This window comes from Phyllostomus hastatus, unplaced genomic scaffold (assembly GCF_019186645.2).
Source record: "Phyllostomus hastatus isolate PE091 unplaced genomic scaffold, TTU_PhHast_1.1 phas_contig_40, whole genome shotgun sequence".
NCBI classification, from domain to species: Eukaryota; Metazoa; Chordata; class Mammalia; order Chiroptera; family Phyllostomidae; genus Phyllostomus; species Phyllostomus hastatus.
The window spans coordinates 29,070,472-29,097,336 of record NW_025333872.1 but is presented as its reverse complement, the minus strand read 5'-3'; the positions used below and the strand labels follow the sequence as shown (position 1 = coordinate 29,097,336).

At 38.3% G+C, this 26,865-nt stretch overlaps 1 protein-coding gene and 1 non-coding gene across 4 annotated transcripts in view; one reads left to right on the top strand and one right to left on the bottom strand.

The window, feature by feature from the left end:
- KCNQ5 (potassium voltage-gated channel subfamily Q member 5) overlaps positions 1–26,865 on the bottom strand; it is a 502,003-nt gene that overhangs the window by 199,264 nt on the left and 275,874 nt on the right. The gene's annotated exons all lie outside the window — the stretch shown is intronic.
- On the top strand, positions 1,115–1,220 carry LOC123822288. The gene has a single exon (XR_006786260.1). It is a non-coding gene; the product is annotated as a U6 spliceosomal RNA (small nuclear RNA).

Below are 26,865 nucleotides of genomic sequence, written 5' to 3'. Positions count from 1 at the left end.
AAGCTAAATGCATTTATTCTACTTATTGATGCAGGCTCTGCCTCATAACAACACTAGAGATTACTAAACTAATTTGCTCCTGCAAAAAATCTGATTTAAAGTTCACATTGTTAAAACAGAAAGCAAAAAGTACTGGCTGGTTGGTAACATCCTAAGTATGAAAATATAACTCAGAACAATAGAGGAGAAAAGGGAAGAATAGACACCTTCCGAGCCCTGCGTTTCACTTTTCCCGCAGTGAACAGGGAGCGCGTGTTCAGATTTCCATGAAGTCTTATACTTGTTGTTATTAGTAAAATGGGTCCTAGTTTGATATAAGAACATTAAGATCTCTGTATAATGTGGTGCTAATAGATGGTGCCCACATGTTTTCCTGTTTGCAGACGATGTACAGCACTTTGAAAATGGAAGAAATTTTCCTCCTATAGTGACAATTAGGGCGATCCTTCCATGAATGTCAATGGAATTATTAACTGATTCTTGACCTTAGTGTTAGGCCTGTTCAGCATCAACTAAACATATATTCCTTGTGTATCTCATATGTGAAGTCTCAAATATTTTACATAATTTGTTGTACCTTAATATATCAGCATAAAAAATCTAAATTCTCTATCATATTGTTCGATATAGAGAAAATGTTTGAATTTAACAGCTTACAGACAGACATTTAATTTAAAGTGAGAACCTAGAAAGTAAGCATGTTTTTTGTAGAGGAGAGTGCTCTGTTTGTGCCCACAGGTATGTTAGGAGGGAGTGTAGAATGGGTTTTTGGAGCTAGACTGACTGAATATTATACCTCACATACAGAACAGCTGTGAAACAGTGTTCATAAATTGAATACAACAGCAGTTTTGTGCTTCCACTAACTGTATGTTGTGGATAGGTTATTTGAGATTATCTTTATTCTCAATACTATAATTCCATAAAGTCAATCACTTATCTTTCCAACTGGTAAACCTGGGATGGGAGTAAGGAGGCTATGACATTGAGTGCCTCAACTGCCTGTTTGCTTTATAGTAGATTCAAATTGTTCTCTTGTAATGGGTAATTTGAAGCCCCACTACAAGAACCATATTCATAATACACTCTTCTGCTTTCAAGAATCCACTGGCTAGTGCTCGCTTCTGCGGCACATGTACTAAAGTTGAATGGTACAGAGAAGACTAGTATGGCCCTTGAGCAAGGATAACACGCAAATTCATGAAGCATTCCAATGGAAAAAAAAAAAGAATCCATTGGCTAACTTGGATGCCTTTCACTTATTTATTTATTAAGAAAGAAATGGAGCACCTATTATGTGCCAGTTATTTACTGTATTAGGGACTGGGTACATGTCAACTTAAAAGGCACAGAAGACCCTAAGGAATCTAGTAAAACAATGTAGTCATTCTCAAAGAAGGCTCAGATTTTTTCTTTTTCACAGTTTGTGAGGCTTAGCTTTCAAGGATGATTGATAGAAAACACTGTAACGACCGGGACAGGGAAAATGAGAACAGAGCTGAAATCTCTTCCTGAGTAGCTCTGTAAGCCTTTCTCTCAGGTTTGCTGTGGCCAATCATGTGATTAAATCTATTGCATAAACAATATGGACACTGGGGAGTAATATTTGTAAAATTAACCTTCCTTAAGCTCCTAATGCCATGGAGCAGGATGGCTGTGACATTTAAAAATGTTCTCGTAAGCATTTCAATGCTAAGACAAGAATCCGTTAGAAATGTACATACGCAGGGAGAGCGTCCCAACCAGTGGTTCTCCATTCTGATGTACATCAGAATCATCTGAGGAGCATTTAAAAAATATTCATGCTCAGGTTTCAACCAAAGATGAAAGCAAATTGGAAGCCCTGGGAGCGGGCCTTGAGTACTGGAACTTAAAAAGACTTTTATAAATGTACAGCCAGTGTTGATATCTCCTGTTCTAGGTCTACCCTCACTCATCTCAAAGATCAGAAAGCCCAGGTCCACAGGCTAAGCGATGCACTCAAACAGAGCTGAGCCTGCAAACTAGTTTCTGTACAATGTACTACAATGGGTCTGAACAATGAGTGCTCCAAACATCTGATTTTATCCATGCTGGCTTTTTTAAATTAAAGACTGTATTTATTTTTTTTGGAGAGAGGGAAAGGGAGGGAGATGGGGAGGGAGAGAAGCATTGATATGAGGGGTTGCCTCTCATATGCACTTTAACTGGGGACCGAACCTATGATTCAGGCATGTGCCTGGACTGGGGATGGAACAAGCAACCTTTCGCTTTGCAGGATGGCATCCAACCAACTGAACCACACCAGTTAGGGTTACCAATGCAGACTTTTGAGGAACCTTTCAATAGTCTACAACAGTAACTGTAAACATTCAGAACCTCTGACATCACGGAGTTTTGAGATGTCAAAAGCTCATCCTGAAGGGAGACGGAGAAAAGCCAAAATTTCAGGAGTTCAACCTGCCCTGCTTCTCTCCTGGAATCTGACAATATCAGCAATGTAATTACAGAGCTGCTAAATGGCTTGTCCTCATTTGGATCCCTTCTCTGATAACTGACTTGCCATGTGGCTTTGAGCATTCTTTCTGAGCTTGGGTGTTTTCTTTAATATGTAAAATGAAGATATTGACACTGGGTTGCTCCCAAGTATTACATGAAATGATGAATGCAGTAGCGGATTTAGCATAAAGAAGCAGTCTGAGTATAGCATCAACATGAAGTGTGTGTTTGAAATTTATTAGTTTATTCCCTTCTCTTTTAGTTGGCAGCAAAGGAAAAGTTTCTATCAAATGGTGACAGAATTATAGGCTAAAGAACTTAGCACTTAAAAAAATTTAAAGTTGGCCTGATTGTGAGAACAACTGGTTTTGCATAGTAGCTTTAAAAATAGAACCTTAGAGGACCCATTTTTTTGGTACTTTGGTGCACTACAGTGCTTTCAAAGTATAAAATGTAAAATAATTTAGTTTCAAGATTGCTAACATCTTGAGACACTATTCAAGAACCAGATCCTAATTCCTTCTGTATCAACCTACACCCCTACCCAAGAAACCCAACCAATATGAGGGAGATTAAGTCACCTGCAGTAAACATCTTCTTTTTATTAGAGGCACAAATTCCCTATTTGTAGTTATAATAGACTAGAGTGAGCATGCATTTGGCAATACTCAAAGCAATTAAAAATTATTTAAAGGACAAAAGGACAACATTACCAGAGATGCAATATGTCAAAGTAATCTAGTTGTTCCCTTTTTATTTAATCAAAGGTCTAAATTGGACTTTTTGCAGTAAGTTTAAAGAAGTGTAAAATGAACAATACAGAAGGCCTTTGGATGATTTATTCATGTTCTGCCATAATGTTTATGTATCCAACTTAAATTTAAGTTTCATGATTACTTAGACTACACAATTAGAATGGACCAGCAGGTTCACTTTAGGAGGGATTGTTGTGAATGATTATTATGTTAAGAGTTAAAAAATAAAGGAATGAAAAATCATGGAACAATTGCCTGTGAAAATAACCTAAACTAATGTTTAGATCTGCCCTCGTCCTCGACTCACTGCCAACTTTCCATGATGCTCCTGACTTAACTGCTTTTGAAGAAATCTGCCAAAAGCCTTCTCCTATCTGTAGGAAGAAAAAAAAGGGAAACCTTTTCCATGAGGTAAGAACAAATTTCGAGTTAACAGGATCCAGATGAAAAGGTAATGACAGCGGACAAGACTGGGAAACTGAAAGATTATGAATCTGTGCAAACATGCAGAGTGTCGGGGCCGAGTCCCTCATGTCCAATACTGAAGTTTGCGCTTCCTTTCAAGCATCGTGTGCTCATGAGACAGATGTCAGATAATTTAACACATACTAAACCAACCATTTAAAAAGCTTACTGTGCTAAGTTTGTCTGGGGAAGGGCTATGTATCTAGAAAAGCAAATTTGTTACGGTATCATGCTTTCAACTTAAATCCCTGCTCCCCTTTACTACAGAATGACATTTTCTGTAACTGATGGTAGATTAAAAAACAATAGCTTATGCTAAGTTTACTGGAAGTGAGAGTTTCATCAACACACACACACACATACACACACGCCCCTTGAAAAATCTTCAGAGAATGCAATTATACCCTACATAATTCCTTGTTCACCAAAGTATAACAGTATTGATAAGCTTCCCTGAAGTGGATACACTGAATGCTGCCTTAGTTATCTCAAATTGTTTTCTGCAGCATTATTATGTACTTATTTGTACTCTTTCTTCACCATCTACCTCCCCCACAAAGCCTCCTGCTGTTCCTCTTTCTCCCCTCTGCCCTCCCGTTTGCTCTTTGACACAGCCCTAAAGCCAGACAGGTCTGGATGTGAAACACTTGATTTTTCAGGTGAGCCTGTCTAATAAAGGCCTACAGTTGGAGCCAGAAGTTTGGCGTGGTCTCAGTGAGTCTCCTACTGTCACCGATAAGGAAGCTGCACGAAGTATCTGAAGATGAACTCAGAGACAACGTATTCTAACTTGGCTTTACTGAGGTCTGCCAAAAAAAAAAAACAACAAAAAAACAAACCCTTGAGTGATTGCCAAGGAATTTGAACTCTAGTGGTCAGAGCCTTGTGTGGACTAGGTTTTGCTACTGTTCTTTGTTGGTGGATGGTCATTATGACTGAAGTTTCATAAATTCTCTCCAGGGAAACATTTTGGCCCCAGAATGATGAGATAAAGAGTGAAGATTGTGGTGAAATATCAACTGTGCTTTCTTCCCCAGCCATCTGCATTTTCTCACCATAATTTTTCTTTACTTTTCTTACATTTTTTTCTTTTAAATTTTTGTTTACTTTTGTTTTGAATAGATAATACATTTTAATGCTTTAAAAGCCAAAACTTTGTAACAGGTGTACATTGAGGAATTCTCATTCCACGCCCGACTCTGTCTACCCTGCTCCCGCCTCCACAGATAACTGAAAAACTCTCCATTTGTCTCCATCACTATACCAGGAAGAGAAGGATGACTGAATCTCTAGAAATGTATTCACCGAGATAGCAAGGGCCTTAATTTGCATAACAATCATGCCCTTGTTTACCGTGTTTTTTCTGGTAACCTCCCATAACTGGCCTCCCTTCCACTCCCAGCATCTTCTTTTGTCTTTAGCTGGAGATGGCATTTAAGGCAAGGACTGGAGCCATTTAGGGGGATTACTCAGTTTTCCTGGGTATCCTCCAGGTACACATATTAAACTTCTGTTTGGTTTCATCCTGTTTATTTGTCTTTTATTATGGGGGTGTTTCAGTTAAGAACCTGGAAAGGTTGAGAAAAAATTATTTACTCCCCTGGAAGGTTAAATATTTTTGTCATGTTTCCAATTTTGAGGTGATTTCACACCAGTATAAAAATACTTTCTTTCAAAAATTGTGGAGTGCTTATTGAAACAGTGGCAAGATGCAGATTCTAGAGTTCTGTGGTTTAGATGGAGGGGTTCTGAGCTATGTATAAGAAGTGTACAATGCTAGGTCCTAAACTGGCTTTAGCAGTGTATCTAGTAAAATTCCTTTTCAATGATGAAAATGGTGGGGCATCTCAGAAAATCTCCTAGACCAAGTAAAAAGAAAAGTTGCTGGCACAAATAAAAGAGAGAGAGAGTGTACTGCATGTTTGTGTTTGCTCTGTGTGTCCAGGTGTATGTGCACATGTGTGTTTTCCTGGAACATTTTCTTTGAAGTCAAACTTTTAAGTTTACTTCTTTATGTGACACCACAACCATCTTCATTTAACAATACTAATCTCACTGAATCCTTCCTCTTTGCTTCCATTTCACCACCCAGCCTTCTAATTTACTTCTACTTGGCAAACTTACAATGACCATTTTTTCCACACGGACAAATTGTTCTTAAGTAATGATCTCAGCTGTCAGGCACAAACACTATCCTTTCATATCTAACCACAGTTAGAGAAGCCAAACTATTTAATTTCAGAGACATGATACCCATTTTATTTGGTGAAATGTTAACTACTTTTCCATCAGGTTCTTTCATTTCTCTTTTAACTTAATGGATTTTGATAGAATATGGAATTCAGAGTACATTTCTCCTATGCTCTTCAGGAATGAGATCATCTTTTTCATGTATTAAAAACTAATTTTTGCCTTTTGTTCTAGGTACATAGTCCTCATCTCTGAAAGGTATTTGTTCTTTGGGATGTTCTATGGGAAATGGCAGTAGATTAGGATATAAGAACACCATCACCAAATAAAAAGTGAGCAAAGGTATACATGGTGTTTTCATGATTACTGCCAGGTTATGTATCTTGGAGGAGGGCAGAGGTTCTGGCACTAGTAAGCTAAGGGGTTAAATTAAGGAAGAATAATTTTTGGGAAAAGAGGTTCTGAGAAAAAGGAGAGAACTGAACATTTAAATCATGGATAGACTACACTCAATATACCTACTCTTGCTTCAAAGATACAAATTTTCTGTATGGAAGATACTCAATTTTCAACATTTTTTTCCTTCAGGATTTGAGAAGCAACAGAAAGAACTGGAAATCAGGCTCAAAGTTTTCAGGGAAACGATCTACATTTTCAGATCTAAGAAGCAGCAATAGAAAAGGCTAGAGAAGAAGAGCTTTAAGGTCTTGAAACCAGATATCCAATCTAATCATTAGTAGGAGTTTCATTTCACACGACTTACTGTAGAGCACTGAAGGTTACATTTGGATGATTAATCCTCATGACATCCTAAGAGGAAAAAGAGTTACTATTTGGTTTCCCCCTCCCGTGGTACGGTCTTCCTCCAAGTTATGAAAGCCTATCCTTTGAATTCAAGATGGACCACGCCAGACTGTGATTGTTCTACTGCTCCAGCCCTTGGAATACACCCCTCCCCCAAGCCCCTCTGACACACGCACAGCTGCGGCCCAACTGTCCACATCAGTGTGGTCATCACTGTGGCCATTGCCACAGCAGGCACGAATGTCTTAGTCATCGCCATGGCCAGGTGAACACAGGGCACAGCAGCTGCCTCACCCACTGAGTGAGGCAGTGAGACAGCTGAGAGGAGTGCCGTGTTTCCTGTGACTCATGAATGGAGACCACACCGTAAGTGTGTTACCATCCAGTTGGGCTTTTCTTTCATGCATCATGTAAGTTGGCAATAATCAGTGAATATTTCCTGCCTGATTTTGGACAACAATTTTAGTTTCTTTCTTGAGAAGTGATAGCCTCATCCATTCCATTCAATGACATTTGACTGTGTCCTGATGCCAAGCAAGCAAATCAATATAAAAGATAATAAAATTATGGATGACAGATAATCTTTTAATCAGTTTGTTTATCAAAACTAGCCGCCAGGGGCATGTCATAAGAAAGTGATATTGGATACTCTATCAGTTTCTAATGCAAACAATGATGAAGACATACATTTAAAACAAGCAATAGGAGGTTCAAATTCGAGTGGCCTTTGTTTTAGTTTTTCTTGTCTATTCTTGATTTTTAGTGATTTGGCTTACCAGGATAGTTGCTGAAAAAATATTCAAGAGAAATTTCTGTAATATTTCTTATACTAATTTTGCTTCTGGAAAAAAAAAAAGAAAATTTCTTGCATCACCTTTGGGACTTTAAAAAAAGTAAAAAGGTTTGAATAAAAAGATGGTTCAGAATAGTTTTGAATAAAACACCATTTGAGAGGGTAGAGACTTCATTTGGAACAAAAGAAGTCTTGTTCTTTCTTCATGATCGAATATGAAATTAAGTTGATAATCATTTTTTTCCAAATAAATTTAGTTTACTGGGGGAGGGAGAAGGATAAAGTAAATATTGCTCTTGCTTCCCAGTGTAACTTTGGTGAGAACAGCAGCTAGACTTATTCCTACTATAAGTTATGAAAAAGAATGGCAAGAATGATTTATTAATCATTGAAGAAATGTCCAATTCATAGTGCATTGAGCACAAATGCCAAAATTGAATATGATAAAATATTGACTTGAAGTATATGTAAAAATGAGTGCATTAGGAATATTTTGAATGTTATACCATTGTAATTAAAATTTTTTCTGCTCAGCTTGTAATACTAAACACTGTAATATGCATAGAGCATATAGACTCAACAATATCTCACATTTACTAGTGTCGATGTTCCATAATCAGTTTTAACAAGAGACACATAAAAGCACAGGGTATTTACACCTGTCCTTGCCCGTCTTCTCAACCAGGAGGCTCTGTTCCAATATGGTGGATCCAAGTGTCCAGCTCCACTTTACATGGCTGGCGATGCTGTTTGCAATATGTAATTCTATCCTGCACTCTTAGATTCCAGACCATGAAAAACAAGTGCCACAATAACCTTGAGAGAGGAAACAGTACTTCCACTATTCATATTTCCTATGAGATAGCACAGGCAGATGATTTGTCTAATATTGTAGAGAATTAATATTAAATGCAAGCCAGGGCTCAACTTTTGCACCTGGAACATCCATTTGCGAGGCCCAAGGGCTTGTGTCTGTGTTTTACTTTAATTTTAAAGAGTTAAAAATATAAGTGTTTCTTTCTGTTTTTCTTGAGTCAATGTAAGTAAATATGAACACTGCCAATCAAGAAACAATTTTGATCTAATAACAATATTAACCAGAAGAGAGTAAAAAAAAAAAAGTGGTAAGGGGAGTAAATTTTAATGAAATTGTGTTTTGTTTTCTATTTAAAACTTCCTTCAGTCCATGCTATCTATCATCCTCTCCTATGGAATTTCAGGAAGATAAAGATAACATTGAGTTATTGAAATATTCAAATAAAATCTTCATTTTCTCTTGATAAACTCAAGCTCTTTCAGGGCTTTCTTTATGAATCTACTCAAGGAAAACCAAAATGAACTCTAGATGTGTTAATCTATTAGTATGACTAGTAACCTAAATACTAAAATATAGACAATAACTTAAGGGAATATTTTTCATAAATATAAAAATACACTTTGCTTTACTTGGGGATAGATTTAACTTTAAGACAATTGGCAACCTTAGTAACTGGCAAGGGTAAAAGATAGACAATCTCCACTTTCTCTTTTCCCATAATATATACTTTGAGAGGAAAAACTGGTACTGACCCTAAGTCTGTGAAAAGAAAAAAGGATTTATCCATTCCATGGGAGAAAGGAGGCCAAAACCTAATAAAACACTGTTTATATGTCACAGAAGATACTTGCTCACTCTGCATGGGGAGTCAGCCAGAAGATTCAGAACAAGTTCTTCTCATGATTCTTAACTGTGAAGTGTGGTCAGGACAGGTCAGTTGAATTTATAAGCCAGCTGGTTTTAGAAAAGTCTTGGCCATTTGTTTAGTCAATCTTTTTTTTCCTCTTAAAAATCTCATAGGAATGAGCTCAAGGAATGTTAACAAACTTCCTTCAAATTTGTAATATTATTTATCGAAGTTCAGTTAAGCAATTATTTTAAAATTAAATGTCTGCCACCATGAAATTTGATTTTGAGATGGTGGGGAAATCTGAGAATTGCTTTTTAAACTGATGGGGTGCTACATTAATTGATTTTTTTGGTGTTCTGGGAAAACTCCAGTATGTTGGTACCTCTTAATAACATTGTACAACTGGGCCACTAAGACTTTCCTGAAGCTTTTTAAAAAATGTTTTAAAAAATATTTTTACTGTATCTAAATTATACAGAAGCCAACATTCTGGTTAAAACCTTATATTGTAAAACAAAATTAACTATAAGCTATCTCTGTGTAACTTATCTGTATAACTTTCCACATAGATCTGTCCTCCATGGTGGCAACAATATATCTTACTATTTAACATTTGACAGAGTAAATGTGGTCATTATAGATAGATCGATAGACTGATAGGCAGTGACATATGCTATGGGGCCTCTTTAAAGATCAATCATATTTTTTTGTTTTTTGAAGAACAGAAGGAAAAACAGATAGTGTTTCTGGATGTGATGCAATTATATCTTAGATTTTATACTAAGCATAAGAGACCTTCCACTGGTGTTTCATTAGAGACACTCCACTGGCTTTAGGTGTTCCAAATCAGTGCACAATAGGCTCATGACCTATTAAGAAGGCAAGAAGTTTTTTTAATTTCAGCTATATTTACCAGTCCGAACCTTGCCCTTCTTCTGTATGATAAATATTACTTGGTGATGATAATGACTTTAGATGCTCCAAGCTTTCACTCCTGACTTAGGGTCACAAGAATAAATTAAAAACCATCTGACCTCAAATTTGCATTGTGAAACAACCCCTATTTCATGTTCAAAGATCAGGAGAAACAGCATGTCAAGTGGGATATATTTATTAGTTTTTATGTTAGAACAAAATTTTACTTTTTTCTCTGAACATCAGCATTATTAATTATGATCCATGACAGCCTACATTCATGGCCCCAGCAGCTTTCTAATACAAGCGCGGTTGATTGAGGTTCAAAGGCTATTGTGGAAATTAGTCATCTATAAAGATATTAAATGTCCCTAATCATCAAAGAAATGCAAATTAAAACCACATTGAGATATCATCTCACACCTGTCAGAAAGGCTATCATCAATAAATCAACAAACAACCAAATGCTGGTGAGGATGTGGAGAAAGGGGAACTCCTTTGCACTGATGGTGGGAATGTAGACTGGTGTAGCCACTGTGGAAAGCAGTATGGAAATACCTCAGACATTAAAAATGGATCAGCCTTTTGACCCACTAATTCCACTTTTGTGAATATATCCAAAGAAACCCAAAACACTAATTTGAAAGAATATATGCACCCCCAAGTTCGCTGCAGAATTATTTACAATAGCCAAGATTGGAAAGCCACCCAAGGGCCCATAAATGAATGAGTGGACAAAAGGCTGTGGTACCACTTACACAATGGAATACCACTCAGCCGTAACAAAAGGAATCTTACCCTTTGTGACAGCATGGATGGACCTGGAGGGCATTATGCTAAGTGAAATAAGCCAGCTGGAGAAAGACAAATAACTTATGATTTCACTTATATGTGGACTCTAACAAACAAAGTAAACTAACAAACAAAATAGAAACATATTCATAGATACAGAGAACAGACTGACAGCTGTCAGAGGGGAGCAGAATTGGGGGCTGGGTAAAAAAGGTGAAGTGATTAAGCAAAAGAAACAAACATATAGACACAGACAACAGGATGGTGATTACCAGAGGGAAAGGGGGTGGAGGAGGTAGAAGAGTGTAAAGGGGGGATAAATGGTGATGGAAGGAGACCTGACTTTGGGTGGTGAACACAATACAATATACAGATGATGAATTACGGAGTTATACATTTGAAACCTGTATAATTTTATTAAGCAATGTTACCCCAATGAATTTAATTAAAAAGTGAAAAAAATGTAGCATTTCATCTGAAAAATATAATTGATTTACAATTATTGTAAATCAATTGTGGGTGGCTACTAATTCAATTGTTTTTGATAAACTGTTTTTGATAAAAACATATCAAGGTGGTTCTTCATACTAATATTAATATAAAAATATAATCTATAAAAGATGGTTCAGAACAGCTTTCTGTTTTGAACTGCATTGGTTTGATAATTATATGTATCTGCATGATCTCTGTTCAAGTAATATACTGGATTTCATGGACTATGTCATACTACACAGCTGGTGGAGTCCTTGTTCTACTACCTCAGTGAACTTGGGCCAGACACATGGTTTTCCTGAATTTCTATTTTCACGTGGTTAAATGGGGGTTAAATGTGCTTACTTCCACATTTGTTGTGAGAATTAAATGAGATTATGCATGTGAAATTTGTGGGTGCTCAATATAAGCAAGTTGCCTTTCTTCCCTGACATTTCTTAAGAAGAGCTCACCAGAAATGCAGAATAAAAGAAACACTTGTGCTGGCTCTTCAGTTGTTAGGAGATTAAATTTTCCACAAGCTCAGTAATTTCTCCTTAAATAATAAAGTGGCTCAAAAAGTACTTTGAAAAATAATGTTATAATAATGAGTTGTTTTTCCTTGTTTAGTAAAAGGGCATAATCTGATATGAAGCTTTCACTAATGTAATCACTTCACATAATATTGATAATAGCAGAATATGAAAAACATTTAATAGGAATAACTGCAAGAGAAAACAACATAAGGGAATAAATTAAGTGGTCAAAGTCTGTTCTCAGGAATTCAAAATCCTTAGCTTCTGTTTTGGACCTCTTGTGGCTTTTTTCCATGCAGTGACCAGGACAACGGGTTGACTGGCAAGACATCCACTCCCGTGCCAGTGGAAAAAACAGGACCGGCGCATTGCTTCCCTAGGGCTTCCTTTATGGATGCAGTTCTCAAAGGTCCTGAAATGCCTTTTCTCAAGTGTGTGGGCAAAGGCTGGTGACACAGAGGACTGTGGCCTGTGTAATGCATCACCCTGCTAATGTCCCAAGTGTCTGACCATGGAAGATTTCATTTTAGCTGTGGCACTGTTTCCCAGGATTAAAGGCTCAAGTTGGAACTGAGTCAATGGCAAAATAATTTGCTGGGAAGTAAGCTCTGTGACAGCCAGGACCTGGTTGATTTGGTTCTCTGCCCTCTAATAGTTCCTGGAATAATGCCAGGCATAAAGTGGGTGCCTTATTCTACAAGTAGGTATTTGTAGAAAAAAAAGGAATAAATGGTTTTTAAAAAATTGACCATGATTGCTTTATACCCTGGTGTATAAAATTATGGAAACCAAAAATGTGTGATGGCTTTTATTTTCTGTTGACCCCAAAATGACCTTACTATAAATCCCACAAAACATAGCTAAATATTGTATAAAAAAGGAGAATTTTAGTGAAATGTTAAGTATTTATTGCAGTAGGAGATATCATATAGCAAAATATGGTTTATAAGTTTTATAAACTAATAATAACTACTACTCACAATATTACTAGAACCACACAATGATCTAAGTGCTTTAGGTATATAATCTCATTTAAGCCTGATATTGATGGTGCACTCAGCAATATAGGGTTGTGGTTGAGGAGAGAAGAGACTTTGGGTCTAAGCACCCTGGGTCTAAATTCAGACTTTGGCACTTAGTTGTCTCTGGCCAAGTTGTTTTACTTCTTGGCTTCTCAGTTTCCTTATCTATGACAAAGGAAAACAATGCTTGCCTCATACAGTCATATGAAGATTAAATGTATAATTGATCCAAGAATATTACCAGCCATGTAATATCACCTCTCTTTCTGTCTTAGAACAGTGCCTGGAGCACAGTAGGAGCTGTGTAAAAGTTAGCAGTCATTGTGTGTTAGTATCATTCCCATTTTACAGGTAAGAAAACCAAGGCTCAAAGAAATAACTTGCTTAGGATCACACAGCTAGTCAGTATTGAAAATAAGTTTGGAACTTAGGAAGTCTAGCGCTCGAGCTTATGCTTTTAACATCTCCACCACCTTATCTCCCCAAATTAATGGACTGAAAATGTAGTTAATTCACTCTTGGTAACAAACTACTCTCAGAATTTATTCAAAATTTCAAATAATAATTTCACACTTTTTGCCAAGCACATAATTTTGAAGGTTTCTGATGAACGAGTACAGGTGTTTTTGCAAGTACTAATAAAAATATGCTATTATTAACCCAGTTGTCTGATTAATTTTAAGAGCCAACACACTGGAAATCGATTGCAATTTTCTATAATTTAGTCTTCAAAAATTGTTAGCAATTAAAAATAAATCTTATCTCAGTGCAACCAAGTTTGCTTTCATTTGACACAAACAAATTCCTAATTAATGTTCAATTCCCCTCTGAAGTGAAGGATCCTTAGCAAATAGTTGTACTTTAGGATGTGACCATGCACATTCTGTGTGGCATAAGGAAGGGCAAGTTTATCCTTCAGTGACTGCATAAAGATTGGTGTTTTTGAGAAGTAGTTGAGCTATACCTTTAGTTAAAAAAACAATATGGGACAATAACATGCATTACTAACTATGCTGACTATATTTAATAGTAAATGAGGAGGAACTGTGTTTGTTTCAATGTTGAGTTGAATCTTTAGTTGCACCAATGATAATAATGATCATGACATGAATTTAAAAAATTGATGATCTAATTTCCAAATCTCCTTCCAGAATAGTTTAACTTTGTAAGTTTAAACAGCCTGTGAAGTGTGGCCAGGTATGCCAAGTATACTCTTCATAAAGCGAGAGACTGAAACTTCAAAAAGATTATTTTCCAATAACAATACAACCATTTTCCTTCCTGAAATCAGCCAAATATATTGATGCACATAGATACAGGCCAAGGTTGGAGTGATTAACTTTTTGGCTAATATCGTTGGCTATTTTAGCTCTAGACACTACTTCTACCACAATCATTCCACATCTCCTTAGATTCCCTACAGCACCAGAGTGAACATTCAAGGAAAAATTAATTTACAAAAGCCTGGATTTCTTAGCACTTGGAAAACTCAGTTATACTTTTGAAGCTTCAATTGTATATTTAATTTTTTCTCAAATAATCTGAAAAGTTAAAAAGCAATTAGTATACTGAAAGCAGAATCTCTTTGCAACTGGGTTATTTCTTTAACTTTTTTTATCTGTCAATCTCTTTAATTTTTTTGCCTGTAAAAATATTTTTGAGCCTATTCTTTTTTTTTAAAGATTTTATTTATTTATTTTTAGAGAGGGAAGGGAGGGAGATAGAGAGAGAAAGAGAAACATCAATGTGTGGTTGCTGGGGGTCATGGCCTGCAACCCAGGCATGTACCCTGACTGGGAATTGAACCTGTGACCCTTTGGTTCGCAGCCTGCGCTCAATCCACTGAGCTACACCAGCCAGGGCCGAGCCTATTCCTGATGCCTTCACGACAGCTACAGAGCTGAGGTGTCAAGAATGACTCCATTTCTTGATTTTTTATAGAGTAATCATAAAATCCTTGATGAATACTTGGCTTTGTTTGGGGGTAATTACTGATAATTATATTAAAACAAATTTAGGTAGAACAAGAGAAATAGGTTTGATTTTAATACTGAAGGCCAATCAGTAAATAACTACATATATTTAAATCAAATGAGCCCCAGGTGGTGTGGCTCAGTTGATTGAGTGCCAACCTGAGAACCAAAGGGTCTCCAGTTCAACTCCCAGTCAGGGCACATGCCTGGGTTGGGTCAGGTCCCCAGTAGGGGGTTGTGTGAGAGGCAACTACACATTGATGTTTTTCTTCCTCTCTTTCTCCCTTTCTTCTCCTCTCTAAAAATAAATAAATAAAAATTTTAAAAAATAAAACATGATTCTATAAATGCAAAAGAAACTGTTATTTAGAAATAAATCACAAGATCTTGTTTGGTTATCTGTAAGGTAAAGAAACTCTTTGCTAGAGATTGTAATATTTCCTTCAAATCTCTTCAGTGCATCACTCTTTTGCCTTGGCACCATTAGTACATTTTTCCCTGACTTCCAGTCTGATTCTTAAAATGGTCACACTAGCCACAGGTCTCTGCACGAACCATTGTTTTCACAGAGAATGTAGTCCCTTTCTTTGGACCTGGTAAACTCCATCAAACCCTTCAGATTTAGCAAATGCTCCTATCACTCCCTCAGACATCAGGGGCTTCTGATAAATGCCCTTATAAAACAGTGTCTTGTTGGCTCAGGACACTTATCTAATGTTTTAATTACACTGTCATTAGTGAGGTCATCTGATGAATACCTTTCTCCTCCACTAGATTATAAGGGAGGCTGAACCATGTTGGCTTGTCCCCCAGTTTTATCCCCAGGATCCCCAGAGTGCCTGGCATGGAGAAGGAAACCAGTGATCATTTGTTGAAAGAGGAAAGAATGAAAGAGAGTGACAAAGAGAGAAAGAGGGAGAGAGGGAAATATAGACATCTCATGAGAATAAGAAGATAGAGAAGGAGGAGGATGAAGAAGAGGGGGAGAAAATAGTAGAGAAGGAAGGAAAGAAGGCAGAAAAACAAAAGAAAATAAAGGAAATAAAATTAAAGATATTCTGCAGGGGAAGGAAGCATACTTATTGAGACCTCTCTTAGTCTAGGCACTCTATAAACATCTCATTTTGGGCTCCTAACAACCTTCCAGAAAGGGACTTCGGATCGTCTTCCATCAGACCCACCCACTGTCAGTACCTTCATGTCATACCACATTGTCCTTGATTGCGTAAATGTTCTATCCTTTGCGGTTTAGTTTTAATTTTTTTCCATATGGAGGTAAGACATACAGATAACTAACACAGAACATTTATCATGCACTTCACATACATGACCTTATTTAATCCTTAAAACAGCCCTATTATTATTCTCATTTTATTTATCAACAGGGAACACCAAGGCTAAGCGTCACAAAGCTTGTATGTGGTGAAGCTGTGATTCAAATCCAGGTAGTGCAGACCCGGAGTCCATGTGCTTGATCGCTGCCTTGTACTGCCTCTTTGTGTGGAGCAAAGATTTGCCTGAATGCTGTTTTTCTGACCGAACTGGTACACTGGGACACACACACTGATGGCATCTCTGCCCCCATCTGGGAGTGTGACTGAAAGTTGGTAGCATCACAGAGCCACACACAGGCCTGGCTGCACCTGGCCTATTTTCCATGTGACTCAAGGACCACACCAGCAGCAGCTGGATGGGAGCACTGCAGCCCCAGGGGCATGAGGAGGGCTGGGGACACTCTCCAGTCAGACAAAAATTAGGCTGAGTTAGGTGACACACATTCTATTCATGAAAACAAACAGAGTTAGGCAAAAGATTTTCCCTGATGAAAGTTTTAATAATTTGACTGCAGTGATAGCTGTCTCAATAATAACACATAAATAATTCAGCTTGATAGACTGTGTCTTCTAGTAGATGTAGTCAAATCGTTAAGCCTTGTTTTGGGAGTAGGCAGCCCCATTTGGTTCTTGTTCAAAATTCCTCTTCTCGCTGTGCAGCTAAGTGCTAAATTTTGGGTATGATTCAGAGTATCAACGACTATTTAAGTTTAAAGAGGACTTGGAAGTCATAAATCCACCCTTTTTACTTTATAATAGAGAAAACTAAGGTCCAGAGAGACAGTTTAAGAAGAATGAATATTTCTTTCAAACCTTAAAATGACTCAGAGGGAAAGACACTATGGAAATAAATATTTTTCATGTGCTGTCTTATATTTAGTTACAAAATTGAGAAATCCAGTAAGTAAATGATTGTTGCTATTGATCTTTTAAATCATTTTCACATGCTGTTCAACTTCCCCAGAAGTGAGTGAAAAGAAATGCCGCCCTTTTTCTTCTGTCAGGACACATGCTTGAGGTGCTGTCGGGCTGCACACAGGGGTCTCTGCAGGGAGGCATCCATCCTGCTTCATGTGCTTTAGTATCGGAGACATTATCTGATTGGCTTGGATCAACTTCAAAGATATAATACATCTTGGTAAATATTTGTTGAGTCAATAAAGAATATATGAATTAATCACTGACCAAAAATGGTGGGGGTGGGGGGCTTCTCTCTTGTGAGGTGTGTAGATCAAGCTGGAAGAAAATAATATCCAGTGTATTTTCAGGGAGGCAGATACTGTGTGGGGAGGTGTCTCTCTAAGGAGGACTTGTCTGTAAGTTGAAAAGGAGTTTTGGGGTTTAGGGTTTAAACTGGGACAATCGCTGGAGCTATTATGCACGAGAACTTGGAAGAGTTGGGATCTAACCTAAAACCTAGAGCAAGGGAGTCCTTTTATTGTCCTAAAAGCAGAAAAGTGAGTGTCTCTGAAGATAGGAAGCATGAATTGAAATGACAGATTCATTCTTTCTGAGTAGAAGCAGAGCTGCACACCAGAGTGGGTTTGAGGTCACCTGCTCTACCTATCCCCTTCCCTTCTGCTTGTTCTGTGATTGGAGATCCCTGCCAAGTAGCTTTGCCTGGGGGCTGGTTCAAGCAAATGAGAGTGTCAGGGCTTGGTGGTGCTCCCCAGCCTTGCTTCCACCCACTCTCCAAACAGCACTAAGGTTCTGTTATGCTCAATGAACATCACATTTACAATATTGGCAACATTTCCAGGTATGTCAAGGCCATATTTCTTAAACTAAAGTCCCATACATGGCAAGTTGAGCGCAAGGGATAGTGAGTTTTTCCAAATTGTAGATATTGTATGTCTCTCAACAGAGTGTAAAATCTGTTCTAGGTTTGAAACAGTTTTGCTTGTAGAGTGAGGAGTATGTTAATGTTTTTTGATACTTGAATCATTTGAAGTTTCAACTATATATAACTGTAGGTCATCAGCACCCATATTTCTCTAGTATATTGTAGCACTTTTGTGTTTATATGTCAGTTTTTCCTGTTAGACTATAAGCTTCTTGCTGGTAGTGGCTGTGCCTTATTTATTTATTTTTATGAAAGCTTTATTGAAGTATCATATGCAAACCTTAAAATTCACCTGTTTTAAATGTACAATTCTATGATTATTAGTAAACTTACAGAATTGCACAATCATCCTTGCAATCTTATTTTAGATATTTCCATCACCTCAAATGGAAACTCCATGCTCATGTGCTTTCATTCGCATTCCCCCCACCCCCACCCCAGTCCTACCCTGAATCTACTTTGTTGCCCTATGCACAGAAGCCCAGTGCCTTGGGAAATATTGGGCACCTAGTAGGCACTCCATAAAGGTTTGTTCAATGTCTTAATTAATTAACTAATGAATTAATTGGGTACTGGGGCAAGCATTTTCTGCTAACAAAATTTGACCTTCTTTTGTATAACAAAGTAATTTAATATGGAATCACACTGAATGACAACTTCTGAGGTGGCCGGGGAAGGGTGACAAAAAAAAACAGACCTAGAGAGGGTGAATGATGTGCTCAAATCGTTCAGCATTAAGTGACAAACCTCTGCCTTTTGACTGCATAGCCAGTATTTCATACCATTGTGGTCAAACAGATGTGATAAGATTTTGAGAAAACTGTGACCTACATAAACATATTTGAAATTTTATGTAGGGTTTAAAATAAAAACTCCCACTACATTTAACCCTGAATTTATTTGATGTAGTACAATAAAAATATTTTTACTTTAATATGAAATTTACAAATGCAAAATAACACAAAATGAAGAATTTATTTAGGGCTTCCAAAAACACACATTTCTCCAGTTATTTGGCTAATTCAAGGGCATACAGCACCCTTGAGGTACCCTTTTGTATGCTTGGTAGTTCAACTTTGACCTTCATTTTGGGTGAGGAGGTATGACTTTGACATAACTGAAGTGCTATGGGAAAGAATTGTTAATAGGTGCACAAAAGAAAAGGAAATTACTTTTCATTAAAGTGTAATTTAATTTAATCACTTGTGGCCAAGATGGAGGTGTAGGTAGATACACTGTGCCTCCTTGCACAACCAAAGGAAGGGCAGCAATAAACAAAAATTTAAAAACAAAGAAAAACCAGAACTGCTAGAAAATTGAACTCTATGGAAGTCTGACAACCAAGGAGTTAAAGAAGAAACATTCATCCAGACTGGTAGGAGGGATGGAGACAGGCAGCCGGGGTGAAGGGGACTCATGCCAAGGCAGTGGCTAGAGGACCGGGTGGTCCCACATTTGCATGCAGATAAACCAAGAGGAACAACTGGGGAGCCAGACAGACTGGGCAACCCAGGGTTCTAGTGTGGGTGAAATAAAATTTCAAAACTTCTCACTGTAAAAACCTGTGGGGGTCATGGTGGTAGGAGAAACTCCCAGACTCACAAGAGAGTCTGCAGGAGGAGCCCACAGGGTCTTAGAACATACATAAGTCCACCCACCTGGGAATCATCACTAGAAGGGCCCAATTATCTTCTGGGTAGTGGGGAAGTGACTCAAAGCAAGCTGAGAGCTGAGCAAATGGCATTGTTTCCTGTCAGCCCCCTTCCTCACAGACAGCACCACAAAAAAGCTACATTGGTTGCTCTGCCTGGTGAATACCTAAGGCTCCACCCTTTACAGGGCAGTAACAAATGCACTGAGACAAAAAAATATGGCCCAAATGAAAGAACAGATCAAAGCTCCAAAAATAGAACTAAGCGTTGAAAAGATAGCCAACCTATCAAATGCAGAGTTCAAAACATTGGTAATCAGCATGCTCACAGAAATGGTTGAGAATATGGTCACAAAATAGAGGAAGAAGTGATGGCTATGCAAAGTGAAATAAAGGAAGATGTACAGGGAACCAACAGCAAAGGGAAGGAAACCAGGACTCAAATCAATGATTTGGACCAGAAGGAAGAAATGAACATTCGACCAGAACAGAATGAAGAAACAAGAATTCAAAAAAATGAGGAAAGGCTTAGGAACCTCTGGGACAACTTTAAACATTCTAACATCCAAATCATAGGGGTGCCAGAAGGAGAAGCCAGAAGGAGAAGAGGAAGAGCAAGAAATTGTAAACTTATTTGAAAAAATAATGAAAGAGAACTTCCCTAATCTGGCAAAGGAAATAGACTTCCAGGAAGCCCAGGAAGCTCCGAGAGTCACAAAGAAGTTGGACCCAAGAAGGAACACACCAAGGCACATCATAATTACATTACCTAAGATTAAAGATAAGGAGAGAATCTTAAAAGCATCAAGAAAAAAGGAGACAGCTACCTACAAAGGGGTTCCCATAAGACTATCAGCTGATTTCTCAAAAGAAACCTGGCAGGCAAGAAGGGCTGGAAAGAAGTGTTCAAAGTCATGAAAGGCAAGGAACCTACACCCATCTAGCAAAGCTATCATTTAGAATGGAAGGGCTGATATAATGCTTCCCAGATAAGGTCAAGTTAAAGGAGTTCATCATCACCCAGCCCTTATTCTATGAAATGTTAAAGGGACTTATGTAAGAAAAAGGAGATAAAAAATATGAACAGTAAACTGAACAACAAACTCACAGCTATCAACAAGTGAACCTAAAAAAGAACTAAAACAAAAAACAAACTAAGCAAACAACTAGAACAGGAACAGAATCACAGAAATGGAGATTATATGGAGGGTTATCAGCAGGGACGGGGAGGGGGGAATGGGGGAGGGGTGTGGGGAATGAGAAGCGTGGATGGTGGGTGCAGGATGGAGAGGGGGAGGTTGGAAGTGGTGCAGGAAATGGAGAAGCTGAAAAACTTGTGTGTGTGACTGATGGACGTGAACTGGGGTGGAGGAGGGCTGGTGGGAGGGTGGTGTGGGGCAGAGGGGACAAAAAGAGAGGAAAAGTAGGACAGGTGTAATGGCATAATCAATAAAGTATATTTAAAAATACAATTTAACTTAATAAAAATTATATTAATTTTCATAGCTGCTATATTTTGCAGATGTATGATTCTGTGGTGAAAACAAGAATAATTTTTTCTTTAAAATTGGTCTGGTTGGCTCATGTCTGTGGAGGTTTATTATTTTGTTTTTTTGCACAGATTCTTGCTGGTCCAAACAAAGGATGACAGAGTACCTTGCCCAAAGTCACCTGGGCTTCAGCTGGCAGCTGGATTTACAGAATACCAGGCAGGACCATTAAGTCTTTTTTGCCCTTGAATATCCCAAAAATGAGGAAATGGTGAGTTTCTCTGGCCACTTAAAGGTATAATTCCTTTTTATAGAGCATTATTATAAATTACTGCAATAAAATTATACTTTAGTCCTTTAAAATTCCAGCTTATAGGTATAATTTATCAATTTTTATGAGTTAGCTTATTTTGTGTGTACTCTCAGGTCCTTGAGGACTCTCACAGCCCCAGTTACAGTTATAGCCATAGCTCTTCCTGATTATGCAAAATACACAATTGAAAATCTGGGGCAATTATAGAGACAAGCAAACACAGGAACACATTTGTAGGATGGTAATGTTTAGATGGGGTGAGAGTATTTAAGGTCTAGAGACATTAGGCAATGTGTGGGAACTCAAGTTGATGAAGAAGAGAGAGGTGAGAGGAGGTTTTGACAAAAGCCAAGAATTTGCTATAGAATTTATAATATTTTAATGAGTTAAGTAGATTTATTAATTTTTTAATAGATTTTATTTATTTATTTTTAGAGAGGGAAGGGAGGGAGAGAGAGAGAGAGAGAGATACATCATTGTGCGGTTGTTGGGGGTCATGGCCTGCAACCCAGGCATGTACCCTGACTAGGTATTGAACCTGCGACACTTTGGTTCACAGCCCATGCTCAATCCACTGAGCTACACCAGCCAGGAGATTTATTAATTTTGAAAATGAGACTATAACATTATTGAATTATAAAATATATTTTATAAAAATAATTAAAAAATAATATTTGCAATGGTGAGACAGTTGTGAGAGTTGAAAAAATGATACATTTATCAACTTGGCAAGTGACTAATTTAATACAACATCTAATTTTATGCCACTTTCCTTCCTTTAGAAAAAACCCGTGAGATTTAAGGTTAAAATAGAAATGTTTAATTTTTCATTTATTCATTAATTTTATAATGATATTTACTAAGTATCATTGCCTATGAACCAGGCTTTGTTCTATGTTCTGGGACTATGAGCTCCCTGCCCTCATGGAGAATTTTTGATAATGACCTGTGGAATAAAGAAAATTTAAAAAGGCGGGACCTCTGGCAAGATGGAGGAATAGGTGGACGCACCGTACCTCCTCGCACAACCAAGATTAGAACAACAATAATTTACAACAATAATTTACAGGTAGAATAACACCCAGAACCGATAGAGGATTTATCTGAATGGAAGTCGAACAGCCAAGAAGTTGAGGTAGACCTGTACATCCAGACTGGTAGGAGAAGACGAGCCGGGTGGGCGCGGGGCTGGCGCGGGTCCGTGGTGCGCGGGGGTCGGGGAAAATTTGGCGCGAAATCGGCGCGACAGCCATCTGGGGCACAAGAACACAGCGGTGATCCCTGAGTACGCAAGCTGCGGCTGGCGGACCCAGTGAGGCAGCGATTGTGGACAAGGGCAGAGCTCGCAGCCCTGGATCCCTGAGAAGGGTCTGAGCCCAGGAGAATGGAACTACCTCCATTGTTCGCCCCTGCCCCCACATATAACGTCACAGTCTAGCGACTGGGGTGCCCAGCCCCGGTGAACACCTAAGGCTCCGCCCCCCACCGTAACAAGAGCGACCAGACCGGAAAAAAAAAAAGAGAGACAGGGAAAGACATGTATTCAACAGAGCAGATCAGTCCCCCAGGACTCATCCTTTTGAGCGACCAAGAAATAGCCAATCTATCAGATGCACAGTTCAAAACACTGGTGATCAGAAAGCTCACGGAATTGGTTGATTTTGGGTGCAATTTAGATGAAAGGATGTAGATTACCATGAAAGAGATGCAGGAAGATACGCGGAGGAGAGCCAATAGTGAAAGGAAGGAATCTGAGTCTCAAAACAATACAGTGGACCAGAAGGAAGATAGAATCAACCAAGCAGGAAAGCATGATGAAATAAGAATTCAAAAAAATCGAGGAAAAGCGTAAGAGCATCCAGGACACCTTTAAACATTCCAACATCCGAATTATAGGGGGTACCAGAATGGGAAGGGGGAAAAGCAACAAATTGAGCACATATTTGAACAAATAATAAAGGAGAACTTCCCCAATCTGGCAAAGGGAACAGTCTTCCAAGAAATCCAAGAAGCTCAGAGAGCCCCAAAGAAGTTGGACCCAAGAAGAAACACACCAAGGCACATCATAATTACATTAGCCAAGGTAAAAACGAAGGAGAGAATCCTAGAAGCAGCAAGAGATAAGGGGACAGTAACCTACAAAGGAGTTCCCATCAGACTGTCAGCTGATTTCTCCAAAGAGACCTTACAGGCAAGAAGGGGCTGGAAAGAAATATTCCAAGTCATGAAAGACAAGGACCTACATTCCAGATTGCTCTATCCAGCAAAGCTCTCATTTAGAATGGAAGGGCAGATAGAGTGCTTTTCAGATAAGGTCAAGTTAAAGGAGTTCATCATCACCAAGCCCTTATTTTATGAAATGCTAAAGGGACTTATCTAAGAAAAGAAGATAAAGAAAAGACATGTATAGTAAAAGGACAGCAAACTCACAATTATTAACAAGCATACCTAAAGCAAAAACAAAAGAAACTAAGTAAACAATTAGAACAGGAACAGAACCACAGAAATGGAGGGCACATGGGGGGTTAGCAACAGGGGGGTGGGAGGAGGAGAGGGGGGAAAAGGTATAGAGAATAAGTAGCATAGAATGTAGGTTGAAAATAGATAGGGGGAGGGCAAGAATAGTACGGGAAATGTAGAAGCTAAAGAACTCATAAGTTTGACACATGGACATGAACTAAAGGGGGGAAACGTGGGTGGGAGAGGGGGTACAGGGTGGAGGGGAGAGAAGGGGGGAAATGGGACAACTGTAATAGCATAATCAATAAAATATATTAAAAAAAAGAAAATTTAAAAAGGCAATGGAACACAGAGTGACTGGGTAGGCTACTAAGATAGTCAGGGAGATGTTTCGTATTGAAGGAGCCATTTGAGTTGACACCTGGAGAAGAGAGTTCTAAGAAAAGCAGGACATGAGGACATTCCATGTGGAGTGATCAGCAAGTATAAAGACTCTGAGGCAGAAATAAGCCTAATGTATTTGATGACTAGGAAGATCGGAGGGCTGGAAATGAGTGCGGGAGTGGAAAACTTGTGGAGAAATATGAAGAAAAGTCAGGGACCAGATCATGCATTTTCTTGCAGGCTATGATAAGGAATTGGGATTTTATTTTAAGGGCAAAAGAAAGCCAAGAGTATTTTAAACAAAATAGAGTTATAATCTGACTTATACTTTTATAGGTCATTTTGGCTGCTGTTTGGATATTGGGTTACAGGGAGCAGTGGTGGAAGCAGGGGGAGTAGTTAGTAAGCTACTGCAGTAACCCAGGCAAAAAAACGGGAACTTGTGATGATGACAGGGAAAGGGGACAAGTAACAGAGTTAGAGAAGCAGACATTTGAAATGTGTTAGACGTAGAATGAACAAGATTTGTTGATGGACTGGAGGTAGAGCAAGAAAAAGGGAAATATCAAGGATGCTTATAGTCCATATGAACAACTGAGTGGAGGGTGACAGTTACTGAGACAAATAAGTAAAAATGTCAAGGAGCCTTCTAGTTGGGTGAGCCTGGAATTCAGGGGAGAGCTCAGGGTAGCTACTAAAAGACAGCATTATCAGCCTAGAGATGAGATTTAAAGACATCTCATCAAGAGGAAATTTGAAAACAAAGAATGCCCAGAGTTGAGTCCTGGGATAATCCCAAGTGTAGACATAGGTTAGAGAAGAGAAGCCATGAAAGGGGAGAAAACCAGAAGAGTGTGAAGTCTCAGGATGAAGGGAGAAAAAACTCTAGAAAAAGGCTGGTCATCTGCATGGAATACTACTGTGAGATAAAACAAGAACAGAACTGGGACAAAGTCACTGAACTGGGGAAAGCAGAGAAGGAAGCTTAATGGGAATGGGCTAGAGTGAAAGGGAGGCGAAGTGGGGTCAACAAGGACAGAGCATTTGTTTGAGAGGTTTTGCTGTAAAGAGGAACAGTGAAGTAGGCAAAAGCTGGATGGGGATCTGAGATCTAAGGTGTTTGGTTTCTTTTTCTTTCTTTTTAATAGGAGACATTAATCATGTTAAATGCTAATAAGAATAATGCAAAGCAAAAAAAAAAAGAACCTCTCATAGACATAGACAACAGTATGGTAATTACAAAAGGGAAAAGGGAGTGGCAGGCAGTAGAAGGGGGTGAACATGGGATAAATGGTGATGGAAAGAGACTTGATTTCGGGTAGTGAACATATGACACAAAATACAGATGATGTGTTATGGAATGGTACACCTGAAACCTATATAGTTTTGTTAACCAGTGTTACCCAAATATATTCAATCAAAAGTAAAAAATTTTTAAAAAATTTTGAAACAGGAAACAACCAGTCAGGCAAAGGAGAGAAGGTTAGAAGCAGCTGACGCTAAGGTGTTGGGAAATACACTTAGCTGGGATGAGACACCACTTGAAACAAATCTTCATGGATTTAAAGGGAAGAGTATGGTGTGTAATTTTCCAAGTGCTGTCTAGTGTCTCTGGCACAGGACAGAAGACACTAGGACAGAAGAAGGTCAACAATTGAGTTTAGTCAAGGTTGGGGTTGGTAGAGAAAGGAGATTTCAAGGGAGTGCCATGGTGAAGACACATGGGATTTACATGAGTTAAAAGAAGGCAGTGAGCGCGTGAAGGTGGGGATAGTTAGTATAAAGTGTTAGCGTCACTGGACTGGAGGTGCCAATGGACTGAAGATGTGGTGGCATTGGGGGATACCGAAACAGTGTTACCAGGGTAGAAAGTGAGATGCATCACACATTTTCAGAGTTGGTGACATTGTTGATTTGTGAGTAACAGAATAGCTGCTGGGCAGATGATGAGAACCTAACAAAAGAACAGCTTGTTATCAAGCTGGACTCTAGGGTTCTTCAGCATAGTATAAGCTCCTGTAGTGCAGGAAGTGCTGAAGGAGTCTTGAAGTTAAGGGGTTCCAGTGAAGAAATGACAATTCTCTAAGATCTAATATAACAGCAAAATGTGAAAGTTCAGGTCACCTTTTAAATCTTGGACTTAGGTTATAGCAGTATTTTATCAGATATATCACCCCAGGAAAGGAAAAACAAAAGTAAAAGTAAACAAGTGGGACTACATCAAATTAAAAAATTTTTGCACAGCAAAGCAAAATATCAACCAAAATAAAGACAACTCACAGAATAGGAGGATATATTTGCTGATATGTCTGATAAGGGGTTAATATCCAAAATTTATAAAGTACTTACAAAACTCAGCACACACATAAAACCTAAACAATCCAATTAAAAATGGGCAAAGGACTTGAATAGACACTTCTCCAAAGAGGACATACAGATGGCTAATAGACATGAAAAGATGTTCAACGTTACTAATCATCAGAGAAATGCAAATTGAAACCATCATGAGATACCATCTCATATCTGTAG